The 14974-nt window shown below is 42.4% G+C and overlaps 1 long non-coding RNA gene across 1 annotated transcript; it reads right to left on the reverse strand.

The window, feature by feature from the left end:
- Positions 1–1611: 1611 nt before the first annotated feature.
- LOC144382535 (uncharacterized) lies at positions 1612–14452 on the reverse strand. The gene is made up of 2 exons (XR_013449603.1): positions 11837–14452; positions 1612–1987 (listed from the first exon to the last, which is right to left on the reverse strand). It is a non-coding gene; the product is annotated as an uncharacterized LOC144382535 (long non-coding RNA).
- Positions 14453–14974: the final 522 nt, after the last annotated feature.

The raw sequence follows: 14974 nt of genomic DNA on the forward strand, positions 1-14974 counted from the left end.
GATGCAGAGCCCACAACACAGACTCTTTATAGAGCCTCAAGGATAGATACATGAATGAAAAGCAATTTCCCTTTTTTGTGTGTGAAAAGTGTTTCATGGCATTTTGGTTTTGAATATTTAGGGATGGAGGTAAGCCTTATCTGGCATATTGACTGTCTTCTTTAGCCTCTTTTTGGACCTTTATCAATGATCACATAATTAAATGGTTACTGTCGTGTACTGAGCACTCGTCAGGTGTACCTGGCACTGTACTTGGCTCTTCATGGGGAAATCACACTGAATCTTCACCACAGTGTTCTGAGGGCAGAATTATTATCCCTACGAGTCGTACCCAAGTTGGTCTGGTACCAAGTCATTGTTTTTCACCATTAGGATGACACTTTGGGTGATCTGGCACACTTGAGGGCTGTGGATATCAGAAGGAAGAGGACAGCCTCATATGGGCATCACTTACTCTGTGCCAAGCAGTGTGCTTGCTGCTTCACATTTGTTACCTCATTTGATCTTTATAACTCCTCCATGAGAGAGAGGGTGCAGAAATAAGATAAAGGCTGCTCGCACTTAGCCAGGGCTTCCCGTGGACATAACCTGCTGAGTCAGTGGGATAACATGTTCCCAGATGTTCCTGCCTGTCAGGGCCAAGGGGCATCAGATCTCTACAGATCTGCTCATAACTTCTGGAAATAGGACACAGGTAGAAACCAGAGGGACAGGTATAAACATACGTCAGAAAATGCCTCCTGAATTAGAATCTCTTTTCTTTTTCCCAAAGATTTTATTCATCCATTTGAGAGAGAGTGAGAGCATGAGCAGGGAGAGGAGCAGCAGGAGAGGGAGAAGCAGACTCCCCACTGAGTAGGGAGACTGATGCAGGGCTCGATCCCAGGACCCTGGGATCATGACCTGAGCCGAAGGCAGACGCTTAACCAACTGAGCCACCCAGGCACCCCTAGAATCTCTTCTTGCTTGCAAAGCTGCTCATATCACCTCCCCAGCTAGGGGCCTGGCTGGTAACTCTTCCCCAAAGAGGAGGCTTCTCTTGGCACATATTTTGTCTTCATAATTTTCTGCCCCAATCCCAGGAAAGGATTTCCTTTTCAAAGCCTCACCCTAGACTCAGTTTCTGTCCTCCTTGTTCCTCTTGTCCCCCTCCGATTTGAGGACACGAAGCTCAGCTAAAGATCACAACTGACCTTCCCCCCATTATTGCTCTTCATTCAGCTCCATCCCCACAGTCACTCAAGGTGGCCACCGGGATGTCATCCTCAGCTCCCCTCTGCCCAGGGCCATCAGCCATCAAGTCCTGCCCATCTTTCTATACTCTCCGTGACTTCCTCTCTCCCCTCATCATCACTGCCTTGGATCAGGTCCCCAGCATGTCTTTCCTGGGCTCAGTCAGGTCTCCCTTGCCTCCATCAGCTCTTGATTTGATCTTGCTCTTCTTTTGCTTTCAGTTCTGTGATGGGCCCCCATTAACCTACAGCAGTGGTTTTCAAAATGTGTCTAGAGGGACCCCGGTTTAATGAGTCTTGTTGGGGTTTTAATGAACCCAGTAAATGAAATTCTGCCTGAGTTTTGAACACATTGAGAGATACACAGGACTCCAACAGATGGAAATGAAAATATCACCTTTATTACCGGTAAAGCTATATTGGAGGATATGGCTTAGCTCTGGCCAAATAGCATGAATTAAACCACAAATGCCCTGAGCAGCACAAACATCCCTCCTTCTTGAGAAGTGATTGTTCTTTGAGAGGAGCATTCGCATGTATGGATAAAGGAGTATGAATTCATGTGCAAACCCAGAATTAGGCTCTTATAAAATTGTCAGGTGGCATTTCCCAAAGTGTGTCCACAGAACACTAACCTGGAAAAGAGAGGGTCTGGAAAGAAAGCGTTCCATGGTCAAATGCCTCTAGAGAAGTCTGCACACCACATTCTCCATTGAGAATCACAGCACACGTGAGCATATTAAAAGTTTCCAGATCTGCAGTAAGGAAATCAGACTGATTTTATTCACCATAGATCAGCCCACTGTTTCCTGAAATTATTTGATGAAAAAACCCTTTGGAAGTGGTGACTCTATATTTCCATGTGAAAGAAACTCCATCAGAGTAAGGCTGCTGGCCTCTCTCTGCCCCCTTGGGAGGAGGAGGAGGTGACTGAGCGGCCAGAGAATGGAGTAGAAGGGAGTGCACCTCAGGCCCTTCTCCCTCTCTTTTCAAGTAGAGTTCTCCTAAGTGAACCTTTTTGTTCATTTTTGTTGCTTCTAACAGACTGTGGCTCTAAAGTCTCTTCTGAAACTTTGTAGTTTTGACAGTAGAATGAGCAGTTAGGAATGCTTTCATTAAAAAGTTTATGACTGAAGTAGAGGGTATGAGAATTCTCGCTTTCACAACCGGAGTGCAGTTGGTTCAAGCTTTACTATGACCTCTGAGCTCTGATACAAAGGGGGCTGTGTGCGGCCATTGGGAGTGGCTTTGTGGTTAAAAGAAATATGAAATCCTTTGAAGGGTCCTTTGCAAAATAGAGAGCTGTGGAACAGTTTCAAAGTAGAAGATTCCTAACCTTCACATTACTTTGGAAATATGTGTTGGTTTTGTTCATTAGAATACATAAATAGAGGACGAAATGTTGTGGTGGGAAACCGTTCTTGGTCACATACAATTTGGCTTCTCCTCTTTAAGAAAGAGATCCACCCTTGACCCCCAACCTCAAAAACCTTTGAGGTCACTGAAGAACATGGAAGAAGAAAGGTCTGCCTAGCTAAGCAATTTTGTGAGAAGAACCATATACTCATCAGTCTAGAGTCTTAATTACTCTCACTCTGATGGGAATGACTGTAAAAAGGCATGTGGTCTAAACTGGGCAGGATTGATGTTCTCAGCCAGCTCATCAATTGTCTCCAGTCCAAAGATATTTTGGTCTGAGACAGGAAATGAGACAGTGAGGGTAAAAACATCTGAAACACATGAACATCTTCCACCTATTGATCCAAAGGTATTAGAGGATGTAATGAGCCCAAGTGTGGTTGGAGGAAAGTAGCTTTAGCACAAATGAGAACAGAATTTCCTTGGGGGTTGAATGAGCGTCTAGGTCAATTCCTACAGAGTTCCAGGAAAAGAGGAGTTTTGACCACCATCGGTTTATTTGATCAATGCATTCAGGCCCTCAAATGGACTTCTTTTAAATATGTATGTATAACCCTGACAGGGCTCTTAATAAACCAATACTTGTCAATGACTCCAATAATGGTCAAAGCTCCTGTTTAGTTCATATAAGAAAAACATGCGCAAAGGTGTGCCTTTCAGAGTTAATGGTTGTAAAATTAGAATGTGCCCTTCTACCCACAGGAGTTCACATATACGAGATGTATGTAAATCATTCATTCAACACGCTTTGAATTCCTGTGTCTGGAGTAATAAAAACAGTTAAGGTAGAGTTCCTGCCCTCCAGAATCACAGTCTAGTTGGAGTGACAGGCATATTAGCTAATTAAAGGACCCTGTGGAGTGACAGTCAAGGACAGAAGTATGCACTTCTACAGTGAGGTCCAAAGGAAGGTGTGTCAGAATGCCTGGGGAGGGGATAGAGAGTCTTCAGGAATAAAGGGCAAGTTTGGCAGGAAGGCAAGGGTGCTCCATTATGAGAGAACTGCTTATGCAAAGGCCCTGAGGTGTAAAGTCTTAATATTCAGGGGACTGCTCATGGTTAGACATGAGAAGTATAGGAACAGAGAGGGAAGACATGTAAAATGAAGGTGAAGAAATTTGGGGAGAGCCCAGATCTTTCACTCAATGATTGAGATAATAGTACTGAGTACCAACTATGTATCTGGTAGATACTGTTTGTTGCCGTGAACAAGACAGAGGCAGTTCCTACCCTCGTGGATGAAGTTTGCATTCTGGTGGAAGACACGGAGAATAAATAAAGTGATAAACCACTTCAGAAAGTGATGAGGGCTATGAAGGAAACAATCAAGGAGATGAGACACAGTGATGGGGTAAGGGAGCAGCTTAGAAAGCATGGTCTTGGCAGACCATTTAGAGATGATGGCTTTGGAAGACCTGAAGGATGGAAAGGCCAGAGATGAGTACTGAAGACCCAAATCTGGAGGTCCCTATCATTTAGAGGACACAGAAAGAGGAAGACAAGGCAGCAAAGAAGACCAAGAATAAAGATTTAAGACCCAGTTGGGAGGCCAGAGTAATTGGGAGGAAGGAGGAAGGGAGGAAGTTGGGAGGAAGGAGAAAAAGGAGTATGAGGAGAAGATAAGCCTCCACTACCCTTATTCACTTTTCATTTGGTATTCAAAAAATAAATGGTTATCAGATTCCCAGGTAAAGATCGTGGATTGACCCCAAGCATCTAACTTGCTCCCTCTTCAAACATCATTGAAAACTGCATTAAGGGAATTCTTTGGTAAGACCTAAACCCACAAGGACAGGGAAAGTAGGCTGGGAAACAACATAACAATTCTGGAAAGCAGACAGATGAGTGTTAACTGACTTAACAGACAGAGAGAAGCCAAGTGCTAAGCTGGCCATGGGGAAAGCTAAGAGTCAACCTGATAGAACAGAATATAGGAAGAAAATTCAAAAGACTCAGCAAGTGGTGGCACCAATGGCACCAGAAATGAGGGTGAAGGTGGGAGATTAAAATGAGGAGGACTGCTTGAAAGCTGTCTGAGAAATTGTTAGATTCTTCTAGCACTCCACGGTACCACTGAGTGCCATCCACCCCACCCCACCCCCAGCAGAAGACTGGGGGTGTAGTCCTTGAAGGAGCAAAACACAGCAGAGGGCAGGAGTGCTGTAGTAAAAACATGGATCGCTAATAAATGTGTGCATACCAATTTATGAGATTCCTCCTGATTTCTACCCTCATTCAGTGCCCAGAACCCTGACATTCTGGTCTTTACCTTCAAGACAGGAGAACCAAAGAGCATTCTCTGCAGAATCTGACTTGCCCCCGACAAAATGTCTAAGGAAACAACATAAGCGGAGCATCTGGGTGCCTCAGTCAGTTGGGTGTCTGATTCTTGGTTTTGGCTCGGGTCATGATCTCAGGGTCGTGAGATTGAGCCCCGTGTTGGGCTCCGCGCTAGGCACGGAGCCTACTTAGGATTCTCGCTCTCTCCCTCTCCCTCTGCCCCCGTCCCCCAGCCCCGCTTGTGTGTGTGCTCTCTCTCTCTCTGAAAAAAAGAAAGCAATGAAAAGAAAAAGAAACAACATAAGCAATTACCCTAAGAATGACTGAGCTCAAAATCTACAAGGCCCCCAACACACTCAAAGATCCCATCAGCTTTTTTGTCCACCTCTCTTAAATATGTTTAGACAACCAAGGATTAACTGACTGCTGAGAAAAGGCTTTAATATAGAAGTAGGGCCTAAAACAAACAGTAAAAAACAAAACAAAGCAAAACAAAAAGAAACCTTGAGGAAACTAGGAAGAGAGAAGACAAGTTCAAAAATGACCCTAACTCAGAGAGTAAGAAGACACTGCATCCATGATATGAGAGCTGGATTCTATTAAAATGGGGGAGGAGAAGCATTTAAAGGACGGGGGGAGAAATCTCTGAGAAATTAAAAGCATTGAGTCAGAAATTAAAACCTCAGCAGAAAGTTTGGAAGATAAAGTTGAGAAGCACTCCTAGAGGAGAAAAGCAAAAAGAATTAAAAAGTTACAGGGAAAGGGGGAGAAAATTAGTTGAACAAACAAGGAGCTCCAATCTCTGAATAACAGGAGTTCCAGGAAGAGAAAACCAAGAAACTTAAGGGAAGGAAGCCATCATCTGAAGGACATGCTTTTGGTTGAAAGCCTAGGAGTACTGAGCACAAAGGATGAAAATAGACTCTTACCGAGCACATTAGTGTAACATTTCAGAACTCCAGGAACAAAGAGAAGATCCTATAGGCTCCCACAGGCAAAGAAACAGAATAAAAATAGCCTCAGATTTCCTAAAAACAACACTATAAGGCAGTGGAGCAATATCTTCAAAATTCTGAAGGAAAATTATCTCTCTACCCAGTCAAAACGTTAATCAAGTATGAGGACAAAATAGACACATTTTCATATATGGAAGTTCTCAAAATTTTATCTCCCACACAGTTTCTTTGGAAGGTCCTAGAAAATGTGCTTCATCAAATTGAGGGAGTAAAGAGGAAGACATGAAAGATGGGAAAAAGGAGATCCAAAGTAGGAGAGAGGGGAAGGCAATCCAAGATGGTGGTTGAGGGAGGACCCTGGGTAACACTATGGACAAGATGTAGAGGATGACTAGTTCTGATCGGAGCCCATCAGAAGGCTCTGGTAAGGGTACTTTCAAGAAGATGATGTGAATGAATGTACTGAGAGGCAGTGGAGATAACTGGCAGAGAGATAAGGGTTCAATTAGTATTAAGTACTTAGGAAACTAAGGAAATGATAATACAAAAGAGTTACTCCCAATGAATATAAAAAGTTACAAGAAAAAGGAAGAATACTTATTTTACTACACGAGTCAACTCAAAACAGTTATATATGATCTCATTAAATTAAAGCTGAATATCGACCTACCCCAGTGGATTGTAATTTTAGTGTGTGGATAGGACTGTGGGAGAAGAAAAGAGTGAAATCTTCTTCTTCTATATGAAGACCTTAATAGATAATGCCTAAAACTGGAAAAAAAAAAATTAAAGTAGCAATACAAGCACATTCTTAGAGATATGGAAGTAAATACTAAAAGTATTAACATACCAGGAATAGAAAAGAACTTCCTTAGTTTGGTAAAGGGCATCTATCAAAGACCCACAACTAATATCATACTTAATGAAAAAAGACTAAATGCTTACCTCCCAAGATCAGGAAGAAGAAAAAGGTGTCTGCCCTTGCCATGTCTATGCAACATTGTAATAGCCTAGCCAATCAGGCAACAAAAACAAAAACAACAAAAAAAGGAATTGAGATTAGAAAGGAAGAAGTAAAACTGTATCTGCAAATGACATGATTGTGTACATAGAAAATAAGAAGGAATCCACTAAAAAACACATTTGAATTAATGAACAAGTTCAGCAGTATGGTAGGATACAAGATCAATATACAAAAATTAGTTGTATCTCTATACACTAGCAATGAATAATCTGAAAATGAAATAAAGAAAACAATCCCATTTTAATAACACAAGAAGAATAAAATGCTAAGAATAAATTGAACAGAAAGGTACAAGATAGTCACACTGAAAAACACAGAGCATTATTGAAATAAATCAAAGAAAATCTAAATAAATGGGAAGACATCCCATGTCCATGGAACAATAGATTTAACATTGTTAGGATGGCAATTCTCCCAAATTGATCTACAAACTCAATGCAATCCCTGTCAAAATCCCAGTTGCCTTTTTGGCAGGAATTGACAAGCTGATCCTAAAATTCATATGAAAATGCAAGGGACCCAGAATAACCAAAATGATCTTGAAAGAGATCAGTTGGAGGACTCACACTTCCTGATTTCAAAATCAGCAGAACTACAGTAGTCAAGACAGGGTGGTTCTTGCATAAGGATAGATATATAGGTCAATAGAGTAGAATTTAATGTCCAGAAATAAACTCCCACATTTATGGTCAATTGATTTTTTAAAAAAAGAATACAAGACCGTTCAGTGGGGAAAGAAGAGTCTTTTCAACAAATGGACAACTGGTATCAATATGCAAAAGACTGAAGTTGGACACCTACCTCACACCTCAGACAAAAATTAATTCAAGATGGATTATAGACCTAAATGTAAGAGCTAAAACTATAAAATTTCTAGAAGGAAACAGGAGTAATTCTTCATTACCTTGGGTTAGGCAATGATTTTTTTAGATATGACATCAAAAGCATAAGCAACAAAGAAAAATGGATAAATTCAACTTCACCAGAATTAGAAACTTTTATGGTTCAAAGGACACCATCAAGTAAGTGAAAAGAAAACTCACAGAATGAGAGAAAATATTTGCAAATCATATATCTGGGAAAAGACTGGTATCCAGAATATATAAAGAACTCTTACAACTTAATAAAGATAAGTAGCCCTGTTTAAAATAGGCAAAAAATTTGTCCTGACATTTCTCCAAAGAAGATCATTATTAGACATTAAGGAAAGGCACATAAAAACCATAATGAGATACTACTTCACAGCCATTAAGATGACTGAAATCAAGACAATAAATAATGGTGAACAGGTAGAGAAATTGGAACCCACACACACTGCTGTTGGGAATGTAAAATGACACAACTGCTTTATAAAGTTCTCTAGTAGTTTCTCAAAAGGTTAAACATAGAGCTACCATATGACCCAGCTATTGAACTCATTGGCATATATCTAAGAGAAATGGAAATACATGTTCACACAAAAACTTGTACACAAATGTTCATAGCAGCATTATTCATCATACCGAAAAGTAGAAATGATCTAAATGTCTAACAACTGATAAATGCATAAAACAAACTGTATATCCATGCAATGGAATATTATTTGACCATAAAAAAGAACGAAGTACTGAGCTGTAATGGATGAATCTCGAAAACATCATGCTAAGTGCAAGAAGCAAGAAAAAAAACAAACATATGATTCATTTCACATGAAATACTCAGATTAAGCAAATATGTAAAGACAGAAAGGGATTAGTGGTTGCCTAGGGCAAGGGTGGGAAGAAATGAGGAATAATTGCGAATGGGTAAGAGGTTTCATTTTAGGTTATTGAAATGTCCTAAAATTATACTATTGTGATGGTAACGCAACTCTGAATACATTAAAATCTAATCAGCCATACACTTTCAACAGGTGAATTTTATGGTAGGTGAAAAATATCTCAATCAAGCCAAAATCTCATTAATCATAACGATATTGGCAAAACAAAAACATATTGTAAATATCTTCATAGCACTACAATGTGTTTCTTCATCTTACTACTCAAGGCCCTGTTGACACTTTTTCAACTTATAGTGACCTTGTAAATTTCGTTGGTTTTCAAAAAGTAAGATAAGACAAGTCAACATTCTGTAGTTGGAGGGAAGAGGTACTCCAGAGTTCATGGTCAGGTGTTACCCAACTGGAAAGCATAAGTCAGCAAGTGTTGCTTCACATCTTGTAACCTAACACTTTAATACATGCTTAGCTGTTATGTAGGCATAACAAGACTTGTCTTTGGGGGGAAACTTAAGAGTAAGCCAAAGAAAGATGCTTAGTCAGGGGCCCTCCTGAATTTTTCTTTGCTGATGTTGATCATTTGGTTCTTCTGGATGTGAGGTGAGAGGGAGCAGAGCCAATATGCCATGGTGGTCACCAAGTCAGAATCTGGACACAGATGAACCTGGCTTGGAATACCGCCCCTGCCACTTCCTAGCTGTGTGACCTTGTGCAAGGTGCTTAGCCTCTCTGTGCCTCCATTTCCTCTCTGTAAAATGGGAATTCTATACATACCTCTGTTTTTATTTGAAGGCTTATCCTATAGTAGGGTGCCCATTAAGAGTACTTTTATTTTTAAAAGACTCTTAATAGGCACTTAAGAGCAATGTATCTTGGCAATTTTTTCCTGACTTGAAAAAAAAAATAGCGTTGTCCTTTTCTGTAGATCAGAACCTTATCCACTCATTAGTTCTGTTTTATTTTGATGTGTTTATTATTAAGTTATATAGGCAAGGAAAAATTCTTCCTCTACCTTCCATGCTCTTCCAGCTGAACTAAGAATTAAATTTACATGAAACAGTAACAGGAGGAAAAAAAAAAAAAAAAACAGTCTTATTGCAAGTGCACTGAGGCCCAATAACAAAATTGAGACCTAAAGAAATGACCAAGACAGGCAATTTTTATACTTTTTAAACAAAGAGACAATATATCTGTGAGGAATTGACAGGACAAAGAAGGCTGAACCTTAGTAAGGAATTTTAAAGGGAATTTGTGCAGGGGTAGTAAATGAGTAAAAAGTAACAAGGTTTGTTTATATAGCCTTCTCAGCTTTAAATTCCCTATCTCTGGTGATCAGGATGGCTCTTCACCTCCTGATACAGGAGGGGACCTTTCACACAGGCAGTCAACTTAAAAAAATTGCCGTTATGAGGCTAGATTTGTTCACATAGAGAAAGAAGATAAATTCTATTTAACAGCTTGATTTCTAATTTTTAAATATTCAGGCCCTTTGTACTCTAGCCCTGACTGCCACATACTTGAAGCTTCTGCAGCACTTGAACTGGGACTCATCACCTCAAGAACCATCTTTCCATTCACTTCTCATCTTTGCTTGATTATGCTTAGCTTCCTGCACAAACGAGTATTCTCTACTGGGCAAATCCAGATTCAGGTTCTCCCAAGGTTAGCCGTCCCAACCAAAAATAAGAGTCTCCTTCCTATAGTCTATATATTCTTCTTGGGGTTGGGTTCTAATGGGCCCTGCTTAAATCCATGCCCACCCTTTCTATAACAGTCACTGTTGTCAGAAGGATTGGATACTACACATTGGCCCAGACGTGGGTCTTGTGCCTATCCTTGAGATCAGGGGTTAGGAATTGAGAACTCCAGGAGAACAGCCTCAAAGTGAGAGTTCTCAAAAGAAAGGAGTGTTGGGCAGACAAAAACAAAACCCCAAACAACAGAGGAGTCCTGTTCTATCTGCCTGGGTAGTACCCACAAGCTTTGTAGGGGAAGTTGCCTCTGCTCTTGTGGCCAGAACTGACCAGACCAGATATGAGCCCCAGAACAGCCTGCAACACGTATTGGCTGGACACAAGGAGACGGATCAGCTCTGAGGTGACTCAGCACAGCCAGCCAGTGGGGGCCCTTCACTAGGTGGCTACGAGCTAACCCATCAAACTTTCTCATTTAGAAATATAAATGCCAGGTTGGCAAAAAAGGAAGGCTGTTTTGCACTCAGATTGAGATTGCCAACAACCCTTAGCAATTTGTCCAGGTTTCCATGAAACTCACTCTCTGCATCCCCGGGACATAAACAGGACTCCACACAGTAAACCTAGTTGGCTGAAGGAAAGCCAGGCCTGTCTTTTCCTCCTAAGAAATTGGCCTGTATTGATCCGTACAATCTGAATCTGATGTCCTGGACATTTCTTCCCCTGCCTTTTTTTTTTTTTTTAAAGATTTTATTTATTTGACAGAGAGAGACACAGCGAGAGAGGGAACACAAGCAGGGGGAGTGGGAGAGGGAGGAGCAGGCTTCCCGCTGAGCAGGGAGCCCGATACGGGGCTCGATCCCAGGACCTTGGGATCATGACCTGAGCCGAAGGCAGACGCTTAACGACTGAGCCACCCAGGCGCCCCTCTTCCCCTGCCTTTTAAAGGGAAAATATTTCTGTTGCTGAATTTCACACAGCAAAAAATGAGCTACTCTTCTGGCAAGGAACAATATGGCCAACATAAAGCTTCCCTCTTTGGAAGGGAGTTTAAACACTTTGGTAGGTGGCCAGGGGAGATTTAACCACAAGACTTTCTGGGGGAGGAAGCCAAAGTCAAAGCCAAGCACAACAGAAATAGTACCCTGCTGGTGGCTGGGCAGGTGTCCTGGGTTCAAGTGCCTGCTGGGGCACTGTGGGCAAGCTGCCTCTCCTCTCTTCTGGAAAATGAACAATTTCAAAATCATTCATTCATGCTACAAAGCTGTGTGCCTAGAGCAAGAGGGAAGTGTGGCTGAAGAGTGAGTTAAGGTAGAAAGTGGGAGATGAGGCCTGAGAGGTAACAGGGACCAGGTCATTTGGAACCTTGGACTTTGGCTTTTACCTTGCATAAGAGAGGGAACTGTATTAGTTTCTTATGGTTGATGTAACAAAAGACCATGAATTTATGGATCGAAACAACACGAATTTATTACCTTAGAGTTCTGGAGGTCAAAAGCCTGACTTCCAGCAGGTCTCACTGGACTGAAATCAAGGTGTTGGCAGGGTTATGTTTCTTCCTGGAAACTCTAGGGGAGAATCCATTTGTTTTGTCTTTTCCAGCTTCTAGCAGCTGTCCACATTCCTTGCTCCTAGCCCCAATCCACCTTCCAAGCCACTAATGGTGGTTGAGTCTTTCTCACTTCCATTTCCCTTCTGCCTCCCTCTTCCACTTTGAAAAACTCTTGTGATTACGCTGGGCACAACTGGATCATCCAGAATAATCTCCCTATTTTAAGGTCAGCTGATAAGCAATCTTAATTTCAACTGCACCATTAATTCCTCTTGGCCATGTAACACAACATACGCACAGGTTCTGGGGATTAGGACATGGACGTCTTTGGGGGGTCGTCATTCTGCCACCACAGGAACCACTAGTGCTTTTGAGTAGATGAGTGGCACGATCAGACTTGTGCTTTTCCACAGTTGCTTTGGCTTCAGTGTTTGCACAGACATTGGGGTGGAAAGGGCAGAAGCAGCAGACCAGTTAGGAGATCACTCCAATAATCCAGGCCCCAGATGATGCTTGAACCAGGATGGCAAATGTGTTAACAAGTGGTAGAATTCCGGGGCACCTGGGTGGCTCAGTCAGTTAAGCATCAGCTCCTGATTTTGGCTTAGGTCATGATGTCAGGTTCATGAGATCGAGCCCTGCATGGGGCTCTGCGCTCAGTGGGGAGTCTGCTTCTTACCGTCTCCCTCTATCCTTTCCCCTGCTCACACGCTCTCTTTCTTTCTCTCCCTAAAATAAATAAATCTTTAAAAAAAAAAAAAAACAGTGGTTAAATTCCAAATATATTTTGAAGGGAGAATCAACAGACTTTGTTAACAGAGCACACGTAGATCCGAAGGAAAGGTGTCGAGGACAACATAAGGCTTTTGGCCTGAGCCTTAAGAACAGAGGTGCCATTAACTAAGACAGTGAGGACTGGCCAAGGAACTAGTGTGGGGTGAACATCAGCTCAGTTTTACACGGAGTAAGTCATTCCACACCCACACCCAAGTAGAGATGTCTGTGAGGCTGTTGGATATATGGGTTTCCTAAAGGAGTTCAGTGGAGATGTCCAGATTGAATCAATACATCTCGAAGCATAAGCATATGGGTGATATTTAAAACCATGAGGCTGATTAAATCACCTAAGGAATGAATGTAAACAGAGAAGAGGTGAGTGTGTCCCGGGGCCCCAGTGGTTACAATGATCTCCAAACAGTGAATCTGGCTCTCCCAGCAGGTCTCAAGGACTTACCATCACTAAGTCTCTTACTGCTGCAACCTGTTAGTTTCTCCCATGGTTACCTTTTCCTGTTTTGCCAGAGGAGAACAGCCAACAGCTCTTATTTACAAGGCAAGTTGGGAAATGCCATTTTTTTTTAAGCTGAACCATTTGCTGCTCTCAAATTCTTGTTTTTTCTTTTTAATATTTATTTATTTAAGTAATCTCCACACCCAACGTGGGGCTGGAACTCATGACCCCAGGATCAAGAGTTGCATGCTCTTCTGACTGGGCCAGCCAAATGCCCCTCAAATTCGTCTTTGGAATGAAAGGAGGAATGAATAGATATTGGAGAGGCAGCTGCAGTTTCTGCCACAAGCCTAAGATAAGGCAAGAACAGGGTGTTACAGGAGCATACAGCAGGGGGCCATGCCTAGACTAGGGCGGGAGGAAGTCTCCTAGAGAGGAATGTTTAAGTCTAGACTTGAAAGGTAGTGGTGGCCTGCAAAGAGAAGAGTGAGAGAGCTTCAGGTGGAAGAAGTAGCATGTGCAAAGGCCCGGAAGTAAGAGAAAGAGCAAGGCACAAGGAGGAAGCACAACAAGTGCAGGAAGCCTGGTGCACAACCATGAGCAGGGAGAGTGTTAGGGATGGCGTGGAATCTCGAGGCAAGGGCTAGATGGAGACAGGCTTGAGGGATTGCACTCCGGAATTAGCACTTCATCCAGAAGCCTGTGGAGAGCTGTTGAAAGATTTTAAGCAGGGAGTAGCTTAATTTGGCTTGGTTGCAGAGTGGTGAATGAAGTAAGGAGAGGAAAACTGAAGGTGGGTAGACCAATTAGGAGGCAGTAGCAGGAATTTAGGTGAGAGAGGATAGTGGCCCAGACCAGAGAAGCATCAGGTGATAGAGAGAAGTGGAAAGGCTTTAGAGAAAAATTTAGGGGGGTATAAATGCTGATTAAGCCTCATGTACCTAATAAGAATCTGCTAATAGGCAATCTCTCCATTCTCTGGGTCAATGCCCTCGAGTAGTGACAGGCCTAGGGTTTGCTCTTCCTGCATTACTCGTCCATTCCCAGAAACCACATCTTCCTGCTCACCCAACTGTGAAACCTCAGTTGTTCTTGAGTACTTTCCCATTCACTTAATTTCCAACCAAATTCCATTGACTAAAATGTCTCTTAAATCCAACCTACTGCGATGGCCTCAGTCTAGTCCCTGATCAACTCTTGCCTGGATTCAGGCAAAAGTTCCTCGTAAGTCTTGCTCTCCTTCAGTACAAACCCCCTTGCATGCTGTTACCGGTTATGTCTTAAAAAGGATTGCATTCACTCATCCATTCTTCTGTCCCTCCAGTCCTCCCTCCCTCCCCCCATCCTCTGAGCTCCCTCCCATGCTCCCTCCTAGGTGCTTTGGGGGCTGAGGATACAGAGACCCAACAAGCCATGGTCTTTGCTCTCAAAAAGCTCACAAGTAGCCTTTGGTTCTGAGCAAGTACCTCAGAACATGGTAAGAAATGCCATTTCCATGCTGACCTTCAAGTGCACTGAGGGCAATGGAGAAGTTCCTAACCAGATTTAGAGAAGTTCAGGAGGGAAGGGGGCGTGGACAGTGAGGGAAAGCTTCCTGGGAGAGGTGATACTCCAGTTCAGTCTAAAAAGAGCCCAAGTAGGAGTTATTCAGGCAATGGGCAGGCAGAGCAAAGGGTGTTAAGGTCAGAAGGAAAAAGCATTCGTTCACATTTTATTTATTCGTTTATTTAGAGAGAGAGAACGAGCACGAGCAGGGGGAAGGAATAGAGGGAGAGGGAGAAGCAGACTCCCCACTGAGCAGGGAGCCCGATGCGGGACTCAATCCCAGGA

This window comes from Halichoerus grypus, chromosome 7 (assembly GCF_964656455.1).
Source record: "Halichoerus grypus chromosome 7, mHalGry1.hap1.1, whole genome shotgun sequence".
In the NCBI taxonomy this organism is placed as follows: Eukaryota; Metazoa; Chordata; class Mammalia; order Carnivora; family Phocidae; genus Halichoerus; species Halichoerus grypus.